Source organism: Chrysemys picta, chromosome 17 (assembly GCF_011386835.1).
Source record: "Chrysemys picta bellii isolate R12L10 chromosome 17, ASM1138683v2, whole genome shotgun sequence".
Classification (NCBI taxonomy): Eukaryota; Metazoa; Chordata; order Testudines; family Emydidae; genus Chrysemys; species Chrysemys picta.
In genome coordinates this window covers 17,933,740-17,954,242 of record NC_088807.1, presented here as the reverse complement: position 1 = coordinate 17,954,242, position 20,503 = coordinate 17,933,740, and the positions used below count along the sequence as shown (strand labels likewise).

At 50.2% G+C, this 20,503-nt stretch overlaps 1 protein-coding gene and 1 long non-coding RNA gene across 2 annotated transcripts in view; both read right to left on the bottom strand.

Moving 5' to 3' along the window:
• The window catches only part of LOC101945709 (uncharacterized), a 449,899-nt gene that overhangs the window by 55,079 nt on the left and 374,317 nt on the right, over positions 1-20,503 (bottom strand). The gene's annotated exons all lie outside the window — the stretch shown is intronic.
• Positions 11,823-20,486, bottom strand: LOC135976150 (uncharacterized). Its single transcript, XR_010593354.1, has 2 exons — positions 19,706-20,486; positions 11,823-14,259 (listed from the first exon to the last, which is right to left on the bottom strand). It is a non-coding gene; the product is annotated as an uncharacterized LOC135976150 (long non-coding RNA).

Here is a 20,503-nt window from a genome sequence, read left to right as displayed (position 1 = left end):
GGTGCCGCACGGTGCCGGTCTGGAGATGATCTATCTCCACGCGGTGCCGGCGATCGGTGCCGGGACCGCGACCGGTGCCGATGACCTCGTCGGTGCCGGGAGTCGGATCTGGACCTCGACGAGGACCTGGAGTATGCCCGGTACCGGGAGCGGCCTCTCGACGTCGAGCGGCGACCGTAGCGGTGCCGAGAACTACGTCTCGACGTTGATCGGTGCCGACGATCATAGCGGTGCCGAGACGTAGAGCGGTGCCGCGAAGAAGATCTTGGCCGCGAGTACGACCGGTGCCGAGGTGATATTCGGTGCCGGGACTGCGAGCGGCGTGGGGACCTGCTTCGGGACCTGGATCGGTGCCGAGGTTCCAGCCCTTGCGATGGAGGGCGCATCAAGGCAGGTTTCCCCCTCGACTGGACCGGGCGAGGCAACGGTGCCGTCGGTGCCGGTGGTTGAGGCGGTGCCGGCTCCGTGAGAGCTATTAAGTCTCTCGCCGCCGCGAAGGTCTCTGGCGTCGACGGGAGGCACTGTATCACCGCCGGCCTCGGTGGAGACGCCGTCTGCACCGGACTCAACGGCCTCGGCGCCGGAGTCGACGGTGCTGGAGGCACCTGTTTCCGGTGCTCCACCGGCGTACGCGGCTCTACCCCCGGCACTGGGGGAGCCAGCGTCTTCGGCACGGAGGTCCCCGTCTTATGGGCTTTCTTATGCCCTGGGGATAATGACCGGCGCCGAGGCACTTGCTGTGCTTGCGGTGCCGACGAGGTCCGGTGCCGGGAAGGCTCATCTGACGCCACTCGCGTGGTCGTCATGGCCGGTGCCGCCGGGGCATTGCGCACCGAGGCGCTAGGTGCCGGGGCCTGACTTGTAGATGGAGCGTCCGGACTAAGTGCCGCCTCCATCAGGAGTTGCCGGAGCCGAAAGTCCCGCTCCTTCTTGGTCCTTGGTCTGAAGGCCTTACAGATCTTGCACTTATCTGTTTGATGGGACTCTCCCAGGCACTTCAGACAGGAGTCGTGCGGGTCGCTCGTGGGCATAGGCTTAGCGCAGGAGGCGCACAGCTTGAAGCCGGGAGCGTTGGGCATGAGCCCGGCCCCGCGGCCGGGGGAGAAAGGGGGAGACGACCCCCTTAATCCCCTGAACTATTATAACAACTAGACAACTTTTAAAACTATTGAACTATTTAACTATAAACACTAGGACTATAACTATAACTATAACTGCGAATAACGAACTAAGCTAGGGAGAGTGGAGAACAGCTAAGCAGCGCTCCACAGTTCCAACGACCGTCAGGGGCGGTAAGAAGGAACTGAGGGGGTGCCGGGTCGGCTGGGGTATATATTCAGCGCCATGAAGGCGCCACTCTAGGGGGCTCCACAGCCGACCCGCCGGTGTTGCTAGGGTAAAAATCTTCCGACGATCGTGCACGCGGCGCGCACACACCTAATGGAATGGATATGAGCAAGCACTCGAAGAAGAAGCATTTCTTGCTCAATTTTATCCTACTTTTTCTACAGCAAGTTACAGTGCATCAGTATATTTGATTTGGGAGAAATGAAGTAACAGCTGCCCAAACTGAGCTTGAGCACGCCTGAATGTTGAGGTGTTCAAATCTGGAAGGCAGGTGCTGGGGGAGGCGGGCACTGTGGCTCCGCAGGGGAGCATGGCAGCATGTATGCAGCAGCGTGTCTGGCGCTGCGCAAAGCCAGACACGCTGGTCTGAGTGGCACGGTAAGGGGATTGGGGGGCTGGAGAAGGGGTAGGAGGTTCCGGGAAGGCAGTCAAGGGACAGGGAGAAGGGGGGGTTAGATGGGTCAGGGGTTTGGAGGGGGCAGTCAGGGGACAGACAGCAGTTGGATAGGCACGGGAGTCTCAGGGGTTTGTCAGGGGACAGGTAGGGGGTGGAGTCCTAGGAGGAAAGTCGGGGGGGTCTCAGGAGGGGGCAGTTGGGGACAAGGACCAGTGGGGCTTAGATAGGGGGTGGGATCCTGGGGGGCAGTTGGAGCAGGGGTCCCGGAAAGGGGCGATCAGGGGACAGGGAACAGGGGGGTTGGATGAGTTGAGGTTCCTGTGGGGGGCCGTCGGAGGGAGTGGATGGTGGCAGGGTGGGGCTACCCTCCCTCCCCTTGGAGTGTCCTATTTTTTGAATGTTAAAATATGGAATCCCTATTCACAGTGCAGCTCTCCATTCACTGCAGCATGAGGTCTCAGGTACCTCCCTCCCCCTCTTTCCTGTTGGTAGTGGCCAAGGGAATGCTGGGAAATTTAGTTCTTTCCCTGCTCCAGGGCTGGCTCTATAGCCAGGGAGCTAACCAAAGAACTACAGCTCCCAGGGCCCCCTGTTGGTTCTCAGCTCCCATGCTGGATCCCTGCCGCCCCTGCAAATGGGCTGCCCCAAGCATGTGCTTGCTTTGCTGGTGCCTAGACCCGCCCCTGCATAAGACATACGCACAACGACACCGTGCTAAGGTCGTACAAGTAACCTTCATTCTGGTAAAAAGAACAGAAGTACTTGTGGCACCTTAGAGACTAACAAATTTATGGAGCATAAGCTTTCGTGGACTACAGCCCACTTCTTCGTATGCATATAGAGTGGAATAAATATTGAGGAGATATATATACACACATACAGAGAGCATAAACAGGTGGGAGTTTTCTTACCAACTCTGAGAGGCCAATTAAGTAAGAGAAAAAAAACTTCTGAAGTGATAATCAAGATAGCCCAGTACAGACAGTTTGATAAGAAGTGTGAGAATACTTACAAGGGGAGATAGATTTAATGTTTGTAATGGCTCAGCCATTCCCAGTCCTTATTCAATCCTGAGTTGATTGTGTGTAGTTTGCATATCAATTCCAGCTCAGCAGTCTCTCCTTGGACTCTGGTGATTCCTAATGTTTAAAGGCCTGGTCTGCACACAGTTCTTGGTAGTTCTAGAACTATTTTGGGTAGGGATGCATTTATTTACATCTCCCTTAATAGTTGTCCCAGCACAACTTCTACTGTGCACACAGTTCTATCCTCATACAAGTGTCTTACACCAATATAGCTTATTCCCCTCACTGTACTGGTATAAAGCACCGTTATACTGATAGGACTGTCCCCATACTAGGGGGGTTGTACGGCTTCAACAATACTAGTAGAGCTCAAGCACTACAACTTTCTAGTGTAAACAAGCCCCTGCTCACTATCACTCGTGCATCTTTATATTGAATTAGAACAAAAAAGTCAGTTTCTTGTTACGGGGGAACAGAGATTGCCTCCCACAGGACAAATGACACTCAGATACTTGGCCCTCAGATACTGTGGTGATGGGCACCAACTGAGAAACCTCGATAAATAGCTCCATGTAGACGAAAGAATGTCAGTGCAGAGGTGTCATGGGGTTGCTGGTCCCTTTAAGTGGAGTCTGGGCCCAGGCTACGTATGGGAAGCTAATTTAAAAGCAAAGAGCCCATGTAGGGCAGATGATTGTCTGTGAGGCACCTGGCCCTCATCAAAAGCCATCAGGACTCAGTAGCAAGGATCAGGGGGTAGCCGTGTTAGTCTGTATCTACAAAAACAACAAGGAGTCTGGTGGCACCTTAAAGACTAACAGATTTATTTGGGCATAAGCTTTTGTAAGTAAAAACCTCACTTCGGATGCATAGAGTGAAAGTTACAGATGCAGGCATTATATACTGACACATGGAGAGCAGGGAGTGACTTCGCAAGTGGAGAACCAGTGTTGACAGGGCCAATTTAATCAGGGTGGATGTAGTCCACTCCCAATAATAGATGAGGAGGTGTCAATTCCAGGAGAGGAAAAGCTGCTTCTGTAATGAGCCAGCCACTCCCAGTCCTTATTCAAGCCCAGATTAATGGTGTTGAATTTGCAAATGAATTTTAGTTCTGCTGTTTCTCTTTGAAGTTTGTTTTTTTGTTCAATAATAGTGACTTTTAAATCTGTAATAGAATGACCAGGGAGACTGAAGTGTTCACTTATTGGCTTATGTATGTTACCATTCCTGATGTCTGATTTGTGTCTTGATTAATTGATTAATGGAGATATCCCATCTCCTAGAACTGGAAGGGACCTTGAAAGGTCATTGAGTCCAGCCCCCTGCCTTCACTAGCAGGACCAAGTACTGATTTTGCCCCAGATCCCCAAGTGCCCCCCTCAAGGATTGAACTCACAACCCTGGGTTTAGCAGGCCAATGCTCAAACCACTGAGCTATCCCTCCCCCCTCCCCCAGTGTCCATTTATTCTTTTGTGGAGGGCTCTTGGGACATGCCCGTTCTCTTGCTGCAGGACGAGACCTACAGCCTGTTTAACTCTCTAAGCTGTCAGGTAAACTGATGGAGTAGAAAGGGTCCAGCTTTAGCCCCCAGCTCAGCCAATCAGCATTGAGGCTCTGCGGGGCAGGAGGCTGAGAGGTCTCACCACATGGCCCAAAGGATGGCCCACCTCACCTCTGGGGATCACTGTCAGAGCACTCTTCCTGTCCCATGGCTTTGTGAGGGCGTCCCACAATGAGGGCTGGACAGCAGCCCCCTCTTCGCCTGTGGAGGGAAAGAAGAAGGGAAAAGGGAAAACAAAAGAGACACAAACCCCAATGTCCCCAGTGACTCTACGGGACAAAGGCCTAAGTGGGGGGAAAATTCTCCCACCTTAACCTAGTGTTTTCCATGCCTAGAATTTGGCCGGCACCAGATGGCTCAGGCTGAACAGGTTCCAAACCGCTCTGAGGCTCTGACCTTCTCCACAGGGACGGCTGTTTTCCAGCTAAATCAGTAGTGGGAAAGGGGGAAACTCCGAAGAGGCTCCTCCTCGCGCTCATGTACCTGAACCTGAATTCTCCCTCAGGCCTCAAGGGGAGACCTCGGGAAGGAGACTGGCTGCAGCAAACCAAGGGGGGTCTCTGAGATTGCCCCTGCCCTGCAGCCTGTCCTACCTGCCCGTTGCCATGGACTCTCTGTGAGGTCACCGCCTCTCAACCTCTTTTCACCAGTCAGCCGAGGTGCTGCAAAAGGCCCTTGTGATGTCACTGCCACACCCACCCCTGTCCTGTGGGGCTAATGTCCTGCTCCTGGCCAGCCCCTTTCCATGTTTCAACTGCTCCCCCTGTATTCCCCCCCCCCCGCCCACACACACACACACACTCACTCTTAGCTCTGCGGATCAATCAGGCTACTCATGAAAACATCAGAGGCTGCTCAATGTGCCACACTCCGGTTTTCAGAGATTTCTAGACTTTAAGGCCAGAAGAGACCATTAGATCATATAATCTGACCCCTCCCCTCCCTGCCTCTTGTATAGCATCTTGTATAGCACAGTGGCTAGTTTTGGACCAAAGCACACTGCAGAAAGGCATCTAGTCTTCATTGGAAGACATCAAGAGATGGAGAAACCACCACTTCCCCTGGTAGTTTGAAGGAAACTGATGCAGAGAGGGGAAGGGAACTGACCCCAAGTGAGGGGAATAAGCTATATTGGTGTAAGACACTTGTATGAGGATATAACTGTGTGCACAGGAGAAGTTGTGCTGGGACAACTATTAAGGGAGATGTAAATAAATGCATCCCTACCCAAAATAGTTCTAGAACTACCAAGAACTGTGTGCAGACCAGGCCTTTAAACGTTAGGAAACACCAGAATGAAGGTTGCTTGTGCGACCCTAGCACGGTGTCGTTGTGCGTATGTCTTATGATACAGACTGCCCGTTGCCATGGACTCTCTGTGAGGTTACCGCCTCCCAAGGTCTGGTCTGCACACAGTTCTTGGTAGTTCTAGAACTATTTTGGGTAGGGATGCATTTATTTACAAATCCCTTAATAGTTGTCCCAGCACAACTTCTACTGTGCACACAGTTATATCCCCATACAAATGTCTTACACCAATATAGCTTATTCCCCTTGTTGACTTCACTTGGCCTCACCCTAGGTAACTCGGGAGGGTGGAAGGCCACTAAGTGTCAATGAAGCCTTCCTGCACTAGGCCTAAGTGAACCAAACTCTATCCTTCCATGTTTAAACTCTAATCAACCTCAAAAGCCAGGTGCAATTGGAATATGTAAGCAACCAGTTATCTGTGTGCAACCCCCTGCTCAAGCGGTAATAATGAGGCCTGCATGTTTCTGGCTGAAGGGAAAAAGGACAAGATAACGGTTTAAAGAAATTACTAACAAGCTAGGCTTATAGCTGCCAAGAATGATTTAACTGCTTAAATGTAATCGTTATTTGCTTAGTAACTATTACCAGGGACGGGAGGGGTAGAGGGAGGAATGGGGGGGAGAAAGGGAGGGCTAGAGGGGAAAGGGGGGGGGTGAGGCTTAACTGCAAAATGTATAAAAGAAGAAAAACTGTTCCTGTTAGTGTGCTTGATTTGAGACTTGCCAGTCTCCTTGCACCGCTTTGGGATCCCAAATAAACTTTGTTTGCTTCTCCACCTGGTGTTTTTATTGGCGCGAAGCACACCGGGCAACAAACCCGCTGTTCTTTGCCTCGGGCACTCTGTGCTGGCAACACCCTCACTTTATTGGTATAAAGCACCGTTATACTGATAGGACTGTCCCCATACTAGGGGGGTTGTACTGCTTCAACTCTACTAGTAGAGCTCAAGCACTACAAATTTCTAGTGTAAACAAGCCCCTGCTCACTATCATTCGTGCACCTTTCTATTGAATTAGAACAAAAAAGTCAGTCTCTTCTTACGGGGGAACAGAGATTGCCTCCCCACAGGACAAATGACACTCAGATACTTGGCCCTCAGACACTGTGGTGATGGGCACCAACTGAGAAACCTCGATAAATAGCTCCATGTAGACGAACCAATGTCAGGGCAGAGGTGTCATGGGGTTGCTGGTCCCTTTAAGTGGAGTCTGGGCCCAGGCTACGTATGGGAAGCTAATTTAAAAGCAAAGAGCCCACGTGGGGCAGATGATTGTCTGTCAGGCACCTGGCCCTGATCAAAGGCCATCAGGACTCAGTGGCAAGGAGGGGCTCTTGGGACAGGCCCGTTCTGTTGCTGCAGGAGGAGACCTACAGCCTGTTTAACTCTCTAAGCCGTCAGGTAAACTGATATGCCATGCAAGATATCTGAAAAATGTTATAAATTGTACCCAGCTGGTGCAATCCCGCGGCGGCCCCGGGGCGGAGGCATCGGCAGCCCAGGCCCGTTCGTTCCCCTGCGGGACCCGAGCGGGACGGGGGGGCTGGGGCCTGCTGCCCCCACTCCGAGGCCGCCGCGGGATTGCAGCAGATGGGCAGCAGCCCTGACGCAACTGGCCAGGGGCTGGGCGCAGCGTGCGCACTGCTGGGTCCCCGCAGCAGGCCCTGGCTCGGGGGGTTCGGGCCCGGGCGCCAGAGCCTCAGCCGCCGAGCTTGGCCATCGGCCGCTTCCTCCCCCCGTGGCAGTGGGAGCTGCAGCAGCGGCTGCTCCTGAGTCCCGCTGCCCAGGGCGGAGAACATCCGCTGCCTGGCCCCGCGGGCCGCCCCCCTCCTCTCCCTACCACCCGACTGAGTCCTGCCTGCTCGGGGCCAGGCCGGACTCTTACTCACCCTGGCCCCGCGCTTCCCCTGCGTCTCCGGAGCCTCCCTCCAGAGCTTGTGGAGGAAGGGGTTTTGTTTGTTTGTTTGTTTGTTTTTTTGCCCCGCCCCGCGTCCCGATATTTGACTTGGGTGATCTGGTCACCCTATATACAACTGACCCATTGAGAGAAGGCAGATACACCTTATGACTCAGCCAGGCAGGCAGGGACATGCCTATGGACAGAACTCTAAGGCTTCCAGGCCCTGTGCTGGGCACCTTGTGTTTGAAACAAAGGAACACAGGCCGCATGGCAAAAGACTATAAAAGGGAGCTTCATCTTCTCCATTTTGTCTTCAATCCTGCTTCTGACCTCTGGAGGAACCTTGCAACAAACTGAAACTCTGAACAAGGGACTGAATGACCCATCCCAGCTGGGGACGTTCCAGAGACTTGACTTAAGCCAGCAGTTTATTCCATCACTGCTACAAGCCTGAACCAAGAACTTGGCCTTTACTGTATATAATTGATTCCTTTAAACTATTTTAACTCTCACCTTTCTTTCTTTTTATAAATGAACCTTTAGATTTTAAATACTAAAGGATTGGCACCAGCGTGATTTTTGGGTAAGATCTAAGTTGTGTATTGACCTCGGTGTGTGGCTGGTCCTTTGGGATCAGAAGAACCTATTATTTGATGAGACTGAATCCAGTGTTTTTGGTGGTGATATAAGAACTGGAATGCCTGAGGAAACTGCCTTTATGTTTTCTTGTTAGCCAGTGTGGTGAAACAGGAGTTTACTTCTGTGGCTGGTTTGGTATATTTTATAAAAGAATAACCACCAATTTTGGGTTGTGTTTGCCCTATTTCTCAGCAGTTCGTCCTGAATTTGGCATCCTCAGTTGTGACCCACTAAGGCACGGTTACAGTTTCTTTTATCCAAATAACCATTTTTCTTATCAAAGTTATCAGAACTGTCCCCTGAATATAATCCTGGGTGAGCAGGGTAACTTTCCATAAAACCTCTACGTCCTACACTTAAGGCATCTCCACACTGATGCAGGACATCCCTCAGTCCATTAAGACTTGGTGTTACTGGGTGTTCTACAGGTACACCAGGTGATACCAGCCTATACCAAGGGGGTGAAGAAGGTTCACGAAATTTTAGGGACCTAGGCAGTGTTGGTGATTGCTCAAATGCCCATAAGTGTCCACCCGAAGGGGCTGGGTCTTCCGGCCTATATGGTGCCAGTGTAACAGTGGGTGGAGGAGCAGGAATGGCATATCCCTTTGCTGTTGTGGCTTTCTTTGTTGTAACCTAGAGATTACTACATCACAGGCACTAGCTACTTGTGACACCGCATTTTTTAATGCCTGTACAAGCACAGTCGCTAAAGGCACTCCCTCTTCACTATCGGGGTGAACACTAACAGAGGAGAGGATATCTCCTCCCGCTTTGCTCTGCTGTCTCATCCTTTACATTACCAGTCACCTCTTCTAAGATGACACATGACTCCACCTTCTGCTGTGCCACTCTGGGACTTCCCTTTTCCACTGCAGACTGCTGGTAGCTGCTGCATTGCTAACTTCCTCTTCTGACTTTCCTGTGCCTCCTGAGAATCAATATTCAGCTTCGCTCCTGAAGGTCCCGTGTCAGCCTGAGCTTACCCACTTATGGTGGGTAAGGAAACTAAGTTTAAATACAGAAGGAGGGCTCAAGCCCCCGTGCCCTATAAAAGGGGTAACGCACCAGGCCAAGAAAGGTTTTCTAAGCTTCAAAACTTGTTTTCTACGTTTCTAAGCTCCAAGCTTCTTCCTTTTTAGTCTATTAGTCTGTAAATTCTTAATTTCATGTTTTAAGTCAGTTAAGTAAAAACTCTAAATTAGCTTCTATAGCTCTTAGCTCTAGCGTCCTCTAAGCTCTGCACCTCCCACTCGATAATTAAGGAACCTGGCCCTGAAGTCTCTTGGTAGGCCAAAGACGAGGCTGATTCTTTGTCTTCTACCACCAGGTTATCAGGGAACGGTGTAAGTATATTAATCAAAAGCTTTATAGTCGATAATACCAGATGTATCTTTAAAATAATAGTTCTGCATTTGTCATTCTAATTATTTTACCATTTAATTACTAATTAATTATTATTCCATTTATCTCGGTAAAAGTCTTTAAGGCGATATTTGTCTCAGTGTGAGCATCCTGTCCTATCCCCAAGGGTCCTTTGCAAACTCTGGGTAGCCTAATTCTGGGCCAAGAACCTTGTTATCTTCTGATCAAATTAATTGGCAAGCCTATAACCCCTATTGTCCAAATTAATAATATTAACTTCCTACAATCATGCAACACTCCATGTTAAGGTGGGTACAGCACCTGAAGAGGTTACAGGGGATAATTGGTTGGGAACAGCTAATTATAGAGCTCCTGCCAACTCAGGGTTTGTGCCCTGCGTCCTGACAGTCTGTCCGGAGATCGGCACTCGCGCTCTTCAGCCAGTGCAGGCACCGATACAGACCAACCCGACCACAACACCACAAACAATCTCAAGATGCCTCTGGGGTGTCCATAATTAAGCATCAAGCATTAATATTCGGGATTTGCAGCACTTAGTTATTTCTTAGTTCCTGTACATAAATGTGGTCTAACGGCTTAGCCACTGCATGGCAACCTAATTGCTAAAGGTCCCCAGCACTCCCATCTTGCAGAATCCTGTGGTGCACTGGATCTGTTTGTGGTTACCTGTTTGTCTCTCAGGAGGAGAGAACAAAATATCTGACCAGGGGCAGGTTATCTCCTTAGATCTACAGTGTTCAGTTACCTCCCAGCCTTCAGCATAACTCCCTCAACCAGGCCTCGTGCTAATGCGACGGGCTTTTAATCCTAGCAAGCTTAAGAACCCATTTCTTTATGTACACCTATTAGCCTCCCATGCATGGTCCAAGCTAAGAAGCAACACACCCCTGGTAAATCTTATACGACAATGTCATTATATGTCTAGCAAGTATAAACGTGCCTGTGAGACAGGGTCATAGATCATAAGATCAGGTCAGGGCTCAACACCCTCTCTCCCAAGGACATAAAAATTCTGTCGCAGGTGACTAATGGATTGTTTCGCTGTTTGAAAAGGCTGCCTGGGTGTCCCGCTGTCTGTAGCAGGTCATGATCGTGAGTGCCGACTTCAGGGCAGACTGTCAGAAAACCGGGCAGGCACCCCAAGCTGCTGGTGTGTTCTATAATTAGATTTCACCAAGCCAGTAACAAATGTGAACTCCTGGATCACTGTCCCCGTCTTACCAGGGAGTCACAGACAGTCCCCTTAGCCTCTCCCAGACAAACTGGGCTTTGTGATAAAATGGTCACTTACACCAAACATCACATCAAGTTGCTCCCATTCCCAAGAGACCAGTCACTTACCCCAGCTCATCAGGTACTCCAAATCTTACACCGAAGACAACGCTGGCAGTAAACTAACTAAAGGTTTATTAGCTGAGAAAACGGAGTGATAGTTACTGAGAGGTAAAGCAGATAAAATATATGTACAGAGGAGCCGCAGTTTGTAATTCCAAATAGTAGCAGTGATGTAATAAACTGCCAGTTTCTCAAAAGTGTTTTCAGGGAACCCAGATCGTCTCTGGGAATCTCCACTTTGCATCTGGTGCACTTCCCTGTAAGAGACCAAACAGTCCAGAGATGCAGGATTTTTTCCTTGAATCCATCTTTATAGCTTCTTCTCACGGAAAACGAGCTGACAGGGTCGCTACCCGCGTGGGCTCTTCCTTTGATGATGAAACGTGAGAAAAGCATTTTAAGCCTCCCATCATCATATACAAAGACCACTCGCCTTGAACCTAGCACTTTTCTGTTCAAGTTCTTCATTTGCATTCCACAAGACTTCGTTTGGTGGGTTATTTCATTACAGGGGCACACGCAAGGTAAATGATACAGATACGTGAAAATAATGCAGGTAACATCCCACGAGTTTTCAGGATTTAAACACGAAACACACTGGTGTACATTTAACAATCACTTTGATCTACACGAACACACAAGTGAATTGGCCTGGCGCTCTGCGATGAGCTGGCACCTGGTCTGCCAGCATCACAGTGGGGTTACTGCAAATATTCCCTGGGAGCATTGAACCCTGCAGGAGTCTGGCTGGGCTGGAGTCACTGCAGGCAGGGCCGGCTTTAGGCCAATTCCCCCGATTCCCCAGAATCGGGCCCCGTGCCTAAAAGGGCCCCATGCCTTAGGCGCTGTTAGCCAAATGGGCTCGTTTCCCCCCTGGAGCTGCCCAATTACCCCAAGGAGGCACGGAGAGACAAGAGGACAAATACCAGACCCTTTATTAGTCAGTCAGCTGAGAGGGTGCTCTACTCGGCTAGTGCCTGAGAAAGAGACACACCTTACAAGCACAACTGGGCCCTTTTTATACAGAGAGACAAACAACTTAGCGTGTCTAAATTCTGCTAACCTATGCATTGTTTAAGTTCAGTCCTAGTAGTAATCAGGATACATCTGTTTAGCTTCCCGTCCTTCACATTCCTTTCCCAGGGTCCGTCCAACCCACTCCCCTTTGCCATATATCTTCTATATACATCCTGTATACGTGTAGCTTCATGCATGGGAAACAACAGTGAAAGCTAAGATAAGGATATTTACTGGGATAACAAGCAGAAGCCGAGAAAAACATGTTTTTCAGTTTTTGGGCCTAACAAGATTCCCCCCTAAAAAGCATTTTGAGAGCCTTATGGCCCCCAATCCTCAGCCTTCACCGGCTGGTATTGGGCCATCATTTGTTGGTGTATGGTTTGATTAGCCATTCGTCGGACTAATGCAACTACACAGGGAGCAAAGCAAGCTAGGGTTAATAAGGTTGTAATAAAGAGTACAAAGAGAAGAAGACCTTCTCGGAGCCATCCTAGTTGCGGTAACCAGGATGTGAACCAGTCCATATTCCACCCACCCCATGTTTGGACCGGGACATGGGCTAACTTCCTCATTTCTTTCGTTAGCTGTTTTACCGCCTTTCCATTATCATCTATTTGTAAACAGCAATTAGATTCGTTTAATTTTGCACAGATTCCTCCTTCTTCTGCCAGCAAATAATCAAGAACTAGATGGTGCTGGTAGAGCGCATTTCTCATCTGAGTGGACTGATCGGCCAAAAGATCTAGAGCTGCAGCCGTCTGATTAGTTATTATTTCTAAAATGGCTTGCAGCCTAATTATCCGATTCAAGTTGTAAATGGGCTCTCTTGCCCCTGAGATCCACTCATTAGGATTCCATGTAGCTGGACCATAATGTTTTATAATTTTCTCAGGGGGCCACTCTCGAGCTCCCCATGTTTGGGAGCTTCCAGCGGTCAATGCGGAATCAACAGACCGCCTCTCCCTAATCAAGTCGTCATATACCTTAATTCCTAATTTATTTCCCTGAATTTGGGGTAATAGAAAGAACAAGGGCCTAATGTACCCAACATAACATATTCCTGACCAATTTGGGGGCAATCTTCGATAAGCGTATTGCCCGCATATCCAGTAATGGCCTTTTAGGGCCCATTGTCCGTTCGCAAAGGGGCCATCCCAGGTCTCGGGGTAATCCTCGGGGCCCGGTTCTTCATAATACAAAGGGTTACCCATTTCCAAGGGCCCCCCTAGTACAATAGATGTACTGTCAGGATTGCAGTATTCACATTTCCATGCCCCAGCCCCTTCCTTCCAAACACAATTACAACCAAATTTAGGGCTATTGGTAGTAGACCAAAAATGATTAAAATGGGTTACCCGAGTTCCATTAGAATGTTGCCATGCCCACTGATACCAGCGTACCACGTGGTCCTTACTGGCGGTATTATCTCGCTGGCAACTTAGAAAGAGGGCATCAAAGTACCCATCTTGTCCAACTGCTTTACAGCCTTCGCCGATATGATGTTGGAAGGAACATCTTACCCAGCTATGATTAGTGAGTTTCACATGGGTTTGGTTCCATCGTCCTTGATATTTAGAACAGTCATACGTATGGCAACTAGGGTGATCATAGCAGTCAAATCCTAGAGATAGAGTCCAGTCACATTGGCTTTTGCCCACATACACCCCTTCTTGTTTTGTTCGGTTGAGGCAAAAGATCCCTACTCCAGAGGAATAGAGTCGCCAAGGGCTACTATCCTCAGTCCAAACTTCTGTTCCTTTGTGGACTATACTTAAATTACTGATCCACCATTTAGCTTGCACTGGCTGGGCTACCCAAGGCCACTCATTCCAATCCCCTGGACCTCCACAAACCCAACAGCTACTAATATTGAAGGAACCCGCTATTGTTTCTCCTAGTTGTACAAACCTATTTTCCCAACCATAGCCATGATAGACACATATGAACAGAAATGTTAATAATGAGTTCATGATTGTTTTTTTTCTAAACAGTCCTTTTAGTCCATCAAGTCCTTGATACTCCCAGACGGTGTCTGCGCCCGTGCCACCCCGGGCTTCCGGTGCCGGGGCGGGCAGAGGGCTGGTGTCCTCTTCCGTGGAATTGGTTCCCTGGTCAGGATTCAGAAACCGCTTTACCCGGGTGTGATGTGTCCATTTGTCGCTCCCGAGTATTTTAACTGCGGCCTGGCTGATGAGCGAAACGGTGTGTGGACCGTCCCACCTTGGCGTCAGGGGGTCGCGTTTCCACTTCTTGACAAGGACCTGGTCACCGATCCGGAACGGATGCACGGTCTGGTCCAAGGGGAGGGCCTGGAATGGCGCCGCGTATCGATGAAGCTGCAACAAGACAGATTGCAACCCGGAAACCTGTTTCCATAGTAAGTCATTTCCCACTTCCCAGTTTACATCCTCCCGGAATCCTGGGATAAGTATTCGGGGTGGAAATCCAAAGACTAGTTCAAAGGGCGAGAGTTTAAGACCCTTACGTGGGGCCCTTCGAATACGGGTGAGGGCGAGTGGCAAGGCATCAAGCCACTTCAAGCTAGATTCTGTGCATATTTTAGTTAGAGTGTCTTTGAGAGTTCTATTCATCCTTTCTACTTGACCCGAGCTTTGCGGCCTCCAGGGTGTATGTAATTTCCATTGTATACCGAGTGCCTGGGATACCTGCTGGACCACTTGTGAGACAAAGTGGCTTCCCCTATCAGACTCAATTACCTCCGGGAGATGGTAACGAGGAAGTATTTCATGTAACAGGGCTTTGGTAACTGCCCGGGCCTGACAATGCCGGCTAGGGTAACACTCTACCCACCCGGTGAGTTGATCAACAAACACGAGCAGATACTTATAGCCCCTGCAAGGGGGTACCTCAGCAAAGTCAACTTGCCATCTTTGAAAAGGGAATATAGCCCATGGTCGGCCTCCCATCGGGGCAGGAGGGCCACATCCCTTCTGGTTCGTTCGTTGACAGATGGAACAATTATTAACAACTCTCTGGGCTTCCATGTGCATACCCAGTCCTTTAAGGGACCTGGTAGCCAAGTCAACCATTGCCCCAGACCCCAGATGTCCCCCTTTATGCAGGAGCTGAAAAATCTCCTGGAGTACTGGCCTGGGGACGAAAACCTCTCCCCCAGGCAATCTCCACCATCCAGAGGAATCCTGCCGGCCTCCTGCAGCCTGGGCATGACCCATTTCCTCGGTTGTGTATTGGGGAGGAGGAGCTTTAGTCTCAGTATCTTGAACCATGAGAAGCCACGAGGCCCCGTCTCGGGCGGCCTCCTTCGCGGCCTGGTCAGCCAGTTGATTATACTTTCGCTGTTCGGCCTCGGGAGCCCTCCCGTGGGCACGCACATGTATCACGGCAACCCGGAGTGGAAGCATCAGGGCCTCGAGCAGGGCTTTAATGAGGCTCCCATGTGCAATCTTTTGACCTGAGGCCGTAATGAAGCCTCTCTCTTTCCACAGGGTCCCGTGTGCATGTACCACCATGTAGGCATAACGACTGTCTGTATATAGGTTAAGGGTTTTCCCAGCCCCCAAGTGAAGAGCCTCAATAAGAGCCACCAGTTCCGCCGCCTGAGCGGACAAATTGGGACTGAGTTTAAACTTGTATACCCCTTTATCCTTAATCACTACTGCTGCGCCAGTATATCGCTTGCCATCCACTACATAGCTGGACCCATCAACATACCCCTCAACATCGGGGTCGGGCCAGGGCAAATCTGAAAGATCAGGTCGGGGTTTGGTTTCTTGTTGTAAGACTTCAATACAGTCATGAGTAGGACCAGCCTCTGGGGAAACCTGAGGGTCAGGCAGTAGGGTGGCCGGGTTAAGGGAACTGACTGTCTTAAAGGTCAAATTGGGGGCCAACAAGAGCCCTACTTCGTATCTAGTATGTCGGCTAGGGTTTAGATGCTTTTCCCCAGCGCCTGTTCCCAGTATCTGAGGCACCCCGTGGGGGACCACAACTTTAGTGTCTCCGCCCAAGGTTAACTTTTCGGCTTCCTGAACGAGGAGGGCGGTCGCTGCTACGGCCCGTAAACAGGCGGGCCACCCCTTGGCGACAGGGTCCAAGACCTTTGAATAATATCCAATGGGTCGCCAGGTTGGTCCTGACCTTTGGCACAGGACTCCGGCTGCCACCCCTCCTCTTTCATGAACGTATAGGGTGAATGGCTTCCGGGAATCTGGGAGGGCTAGAGCGGGAGGCTGAACCAAGGCTTCTTTAAGCTCTCGAAATGCTTTTTCCATTTCCCTGGTCCATTTCCAGTGGAGCAGACCTTCTTTAGTTAAAGACTCATATAGTGGTCTGGCTTTTCCCCCATAGTCGGGGATCCAGAGTCGACAGAAGCCAGTCAGTCCCAGAAATGCCCTTAGTTCTCGGGGGTTTCGGGGCTGAGGGCTATCAAGTATAACTTGGATTCTTTCTTTGCCCAAACTGCGACTCCCTTGGCAGAGGTGGTATCCAAGGAAGGTGACCTGCTGCTTAACCAACTGAGCTTTTTCCTTTGATACTTTATATCCCTGTACCCCAAGGTGATTGAGGAGATCTACAGTTTGCTCCTTGCAGACTGTCTCTGTTTCAGTACTCAAGAGCAGATCATCGCAGTACTGAACTATGTTACACACAGGATGGTTAGCCAGGAATGGGGCCAGGTCCCTTTTTAGCTGGCTGCCAAAAATCTCTGGTGCACAGGTGAGTCCCTGTGGGACAACGGTCCAAAGATATTGGGCCCTGTAATGGGTGTCCGGATCCTCCCATTCAAAGGCAAACAACTTTTGAGATTCTAAATCAAGGGGGATGGAAAAGAAGGCGTCTTTTAAATCTATAACCGAGAACCAGCTGTGGCTCTTAGGTACTTGGCCTAGAATTGTGTGGGGATTCGGGACGACTGGGTAGGGGGCTTCTATCAACTTGTTAATCTGTCTTAGATCCTGGACCAATCGGTACTGTCCATTGGGTTTAGGCACTCCCATTATTGGAGTATTGTATGGGGATGTGTCTTCCTTTAACCACCCACACTGTATGAACTTTTGAATCAGGGGTTTTAACCCGATCCGAGTGGTTAGCTTAAGGGGGTATTGTCGAATTCGGACTGGGCTGCTTCCCTCCTTAAGGGAAATATGCACTGGTGTAGCATTCCTGGCTCGGGCCACGCCTCCTTCTTCCGCCCAGACCTTGGGATTTACCCCCTGCAGCTGGCTTCCATCACTTCCCTTACATTCCAGGGAGTAATCTCTAGCATTTATGAGAGCCATCTGGTAATTAGAGGCTTGTTGCTTAGGGATTCTGACTTCCATTGTCCCATTATCGAATGAGATCTCCGCCTGCAATTTAGTGAGGATATCTCGTCCGAGCAGCGCTATGGGGCAGGAAGGACTGCAAACAAACTGATGGGAAATTTGATGGTCCCCTATTTTTACTAGGAGAGGCAGAGTTTTTTCCAAAACTGTAGTTTGTCCCTCTATCCCCTGGACCATGGCACGTTCCCGAGCTCTACCTCGGGGAGCCTTATTAAGGGGGAGCAAACTAAGGGTGGCCCCAGTATCAATAAGGGCTTCAATTGGGCTGCCCTCCACTTTAATCTTCACCGTGGGATCCAGGCTGGCAGCTTGCGCCGCCAGGAGGGGCTGCTGGGTCCCCCGGCCCCCCTATGGGGAAGATTCCTCCCCTGAACGTCCCATACCGTTGTAGAGAATGGGAAGGGACGGGAATTTATCTTTACGTTCCCTTCCCATTGCCTGTCGCCGGGGGCATTCATTCTTCCAGTGCCCCTCTTCCTTACAGATAGCACACTGATTTCGACCCAGGCGAGGGCCCCTCCCCTTCCCAGGTGGCCCTGGCCGTCCCTTAACCTTGCCCCCCCTCTCTGTATATCCCTCTCTTAGGGCCATGGCTAGAACGCGGGCCCCTCTCTTCCGCTCCTCATCATCCCTCCGATCATAAACCTTCATGGCTATTTCTAAAAGTTCCTCTATATTTTTGCCCGATGCCCCCTCCAGTTTTTGCAACTTTTTTCTAATGTCCTCGTAGGACTGCCCAATGAAAAGGGGGATTAGCACCCGTTTCCCGTTGCTATCCTCAGGATCGAGGTCTGTGTATCTTTTACAGGTATTACAAAGCCGTTCGTAAAAAGCAGCTGGGTTCTCATTCTTTTCCTGTTTTATATTATATAATTTGGCCCAATTTGGGGTTTTTCTAATGCAGCGTTTCATCCCCTGGACTATAGCCGTGGCGTATTGGCTATGAGAGGCCCGGCCTGCCGCATCATTTTTCCAGTCAGGAGGGCTCTCAGGCATCCGCGTAGCTACTGTGGCCGAGTCTCCCCCTGTCTCAAGTACCCACTCACGGGCCCTTGAGAGGACTAAACGCCTTTCTTCCGCTGTTAATAGAGTGTTAAGAGCGACCCTCATGTCACCCCAAGTAGGGTTGTGGGCCGTAATTAAGGTCTCAAACACTGCTGTTAGCGGGGCAGGATCCTCCGAGAACGGGGGATTTTGTTGTTTCCAATTATATAGATCACTAGTAGTAAAGGGGACATATATCATAGTGAGTTCACCATTGGGGGCTACAGCCTCCCGCAGTGGACATAAGTATTTCTGCTGCAAGGGCATTTCGGTTATCCTACCACTCTTGCCTGGGCAGCCAATAAGGGTAAATCTAGTATCCCCAGGGTTATAATCAGCTGACATCCTCCACTGCGTTTCGGAGTTTTGATTTGTTATGTGGCCAGTCTTGCTCCTGGTGTGGTCAGACACTGAGGAGCTCAGAGGGGTTGAAGGGGACTCCTGTTTGGAAGAGCCCTGGTGGCTTGGCTCACCCCTTTCAGCTGAGGCATTATCCTCAGAGATAGGGGGGGAGTCTTCAATTGAGGATGCCAGAACGGGGAGGCCAGGATACAAAGGGGGAGGGGGCATAGGATCAGGGGCCGAGGGAATTACAGCCTGCGGACAAGATTTCTTAACAGGGGGACAGGGTTTCTTAATAGGGGCACGGGCCATTAAGGTTTTAATATTTTGTGTTTTACATTTTTGCAACCATGGGGGAGGATTGGCCACAAGGTCCTGCCAAATGTCTATATAGGGATATTGGTCCCAATGCCCATCCTGGGTCACAATGCTATGTACAGCTTGTACAATCCCTGGTTTGAGTGTCCCTCCCTCAGGCCATTCCACCCCAAATGTCGTCCATTCAAGAGTACAGAATTTCACAAGGTTGTCTTTACATAATACAATTCCATAGTCAGCCTGGCGTCTAAACGCCTTCCAGTTATCCAGCATACATCCCAGGGGTGTCCCGGAGAAAGTGCTTTGTCCAGACCCCATTCTGCTTTGTCCAGAGTTTTCCGAGACAGAGGTATCAAGAGGGAGAAGGGGTAGGGATCTAGTCCTCACTCAGATATCCGCTGGGTCACGAGGTTCGGCTGACCCCCCTTGCAATCAAGATATCCTGGTCACCGGGTTTCCCCTCGCAGGAGTCTTGGGGCGGCTGAAGTCAGCTTAAGCCTCAGACCTGTCAGCGGCATTCATTCATCTCTCACACAGAACCCCTAATCAGTTACAATCTTGGTTTCCAACACACCATTAAGAGGAGAAATAAGATTACCCCTCCCAGAAACAAGAGTATTCCCTGAGGTTGTTCCAAATCCCAATAATGGTTAAAAACGGCCCATGGACTTGTGGAGTTAGTTACATTACTCATTGGCCGTTATTTGCTTACCCTTTTTAACCAAAAACACAATAACAAGACATTTACAAAGCTACAATAATGTTAATATACCTTCCTGTATACAGGCTGCCTAGGGGATTTCCACTGTCCAACCCACACCTCGGGGGCGTTATTCCTCAAACCCAGGAGGTAAACGCACTTACCGCCCGAAGTGGCCGCGTCCGGCAGTCAGACTTCCCCCCCTTCTGGAGCCGTCTTGCTTCCGTGTCCTTCGGAGTTCTCTTCAGAGAGGACGCAGCCGCCCCGGCCGATAGTGACAATCCGAGGCCCGAGCAAAGCGACAGCTCGAGGTGGCCACTCCTCGGAATCGCCCTCGGCCGTCGGTCAGTGCCCTCTACAGGGAGAGAAGTCCCTTCGTGGTCGCCATTTTGTTAGCCAAATGGGCTCGTTTCCCCCCTGGAGCTGCCCAATTACCCCAAGGAGGCACGGAGAGACAAGAGGACAAATACCAGACCCTTTATTAGTCAGTCAGCTGAGAGGGTGCTCTACTCGGCTAGTGCCTGAGAAAGAGACACACCTTACAAGCACAACTGGGCCCTTTTTATACAGAGAGACAAACAACTTAGCGTGTCTAAATTCTGCTAACCTATGCATTGTTTAAGTTCAGTCCTAGTAGTAATCAGGATACATCTGTTTAGCTTCCCGTCCTTCACATTCCTTTCCCAGGGTCCGTCCAACCCACTCCCCTTTGCCATATATCTTCTATATACATCCTGTATACGTGTAGCTTCATGCATGGGAAACAACAGTGAAAGCTAAGATAAGGATATTTACTGGGATAACAAGCAGAAGCCGAGAAAAACATGTTTTTCAGTTTTTGGGCCTAACAGCGCCTTTTTAATTTTTACA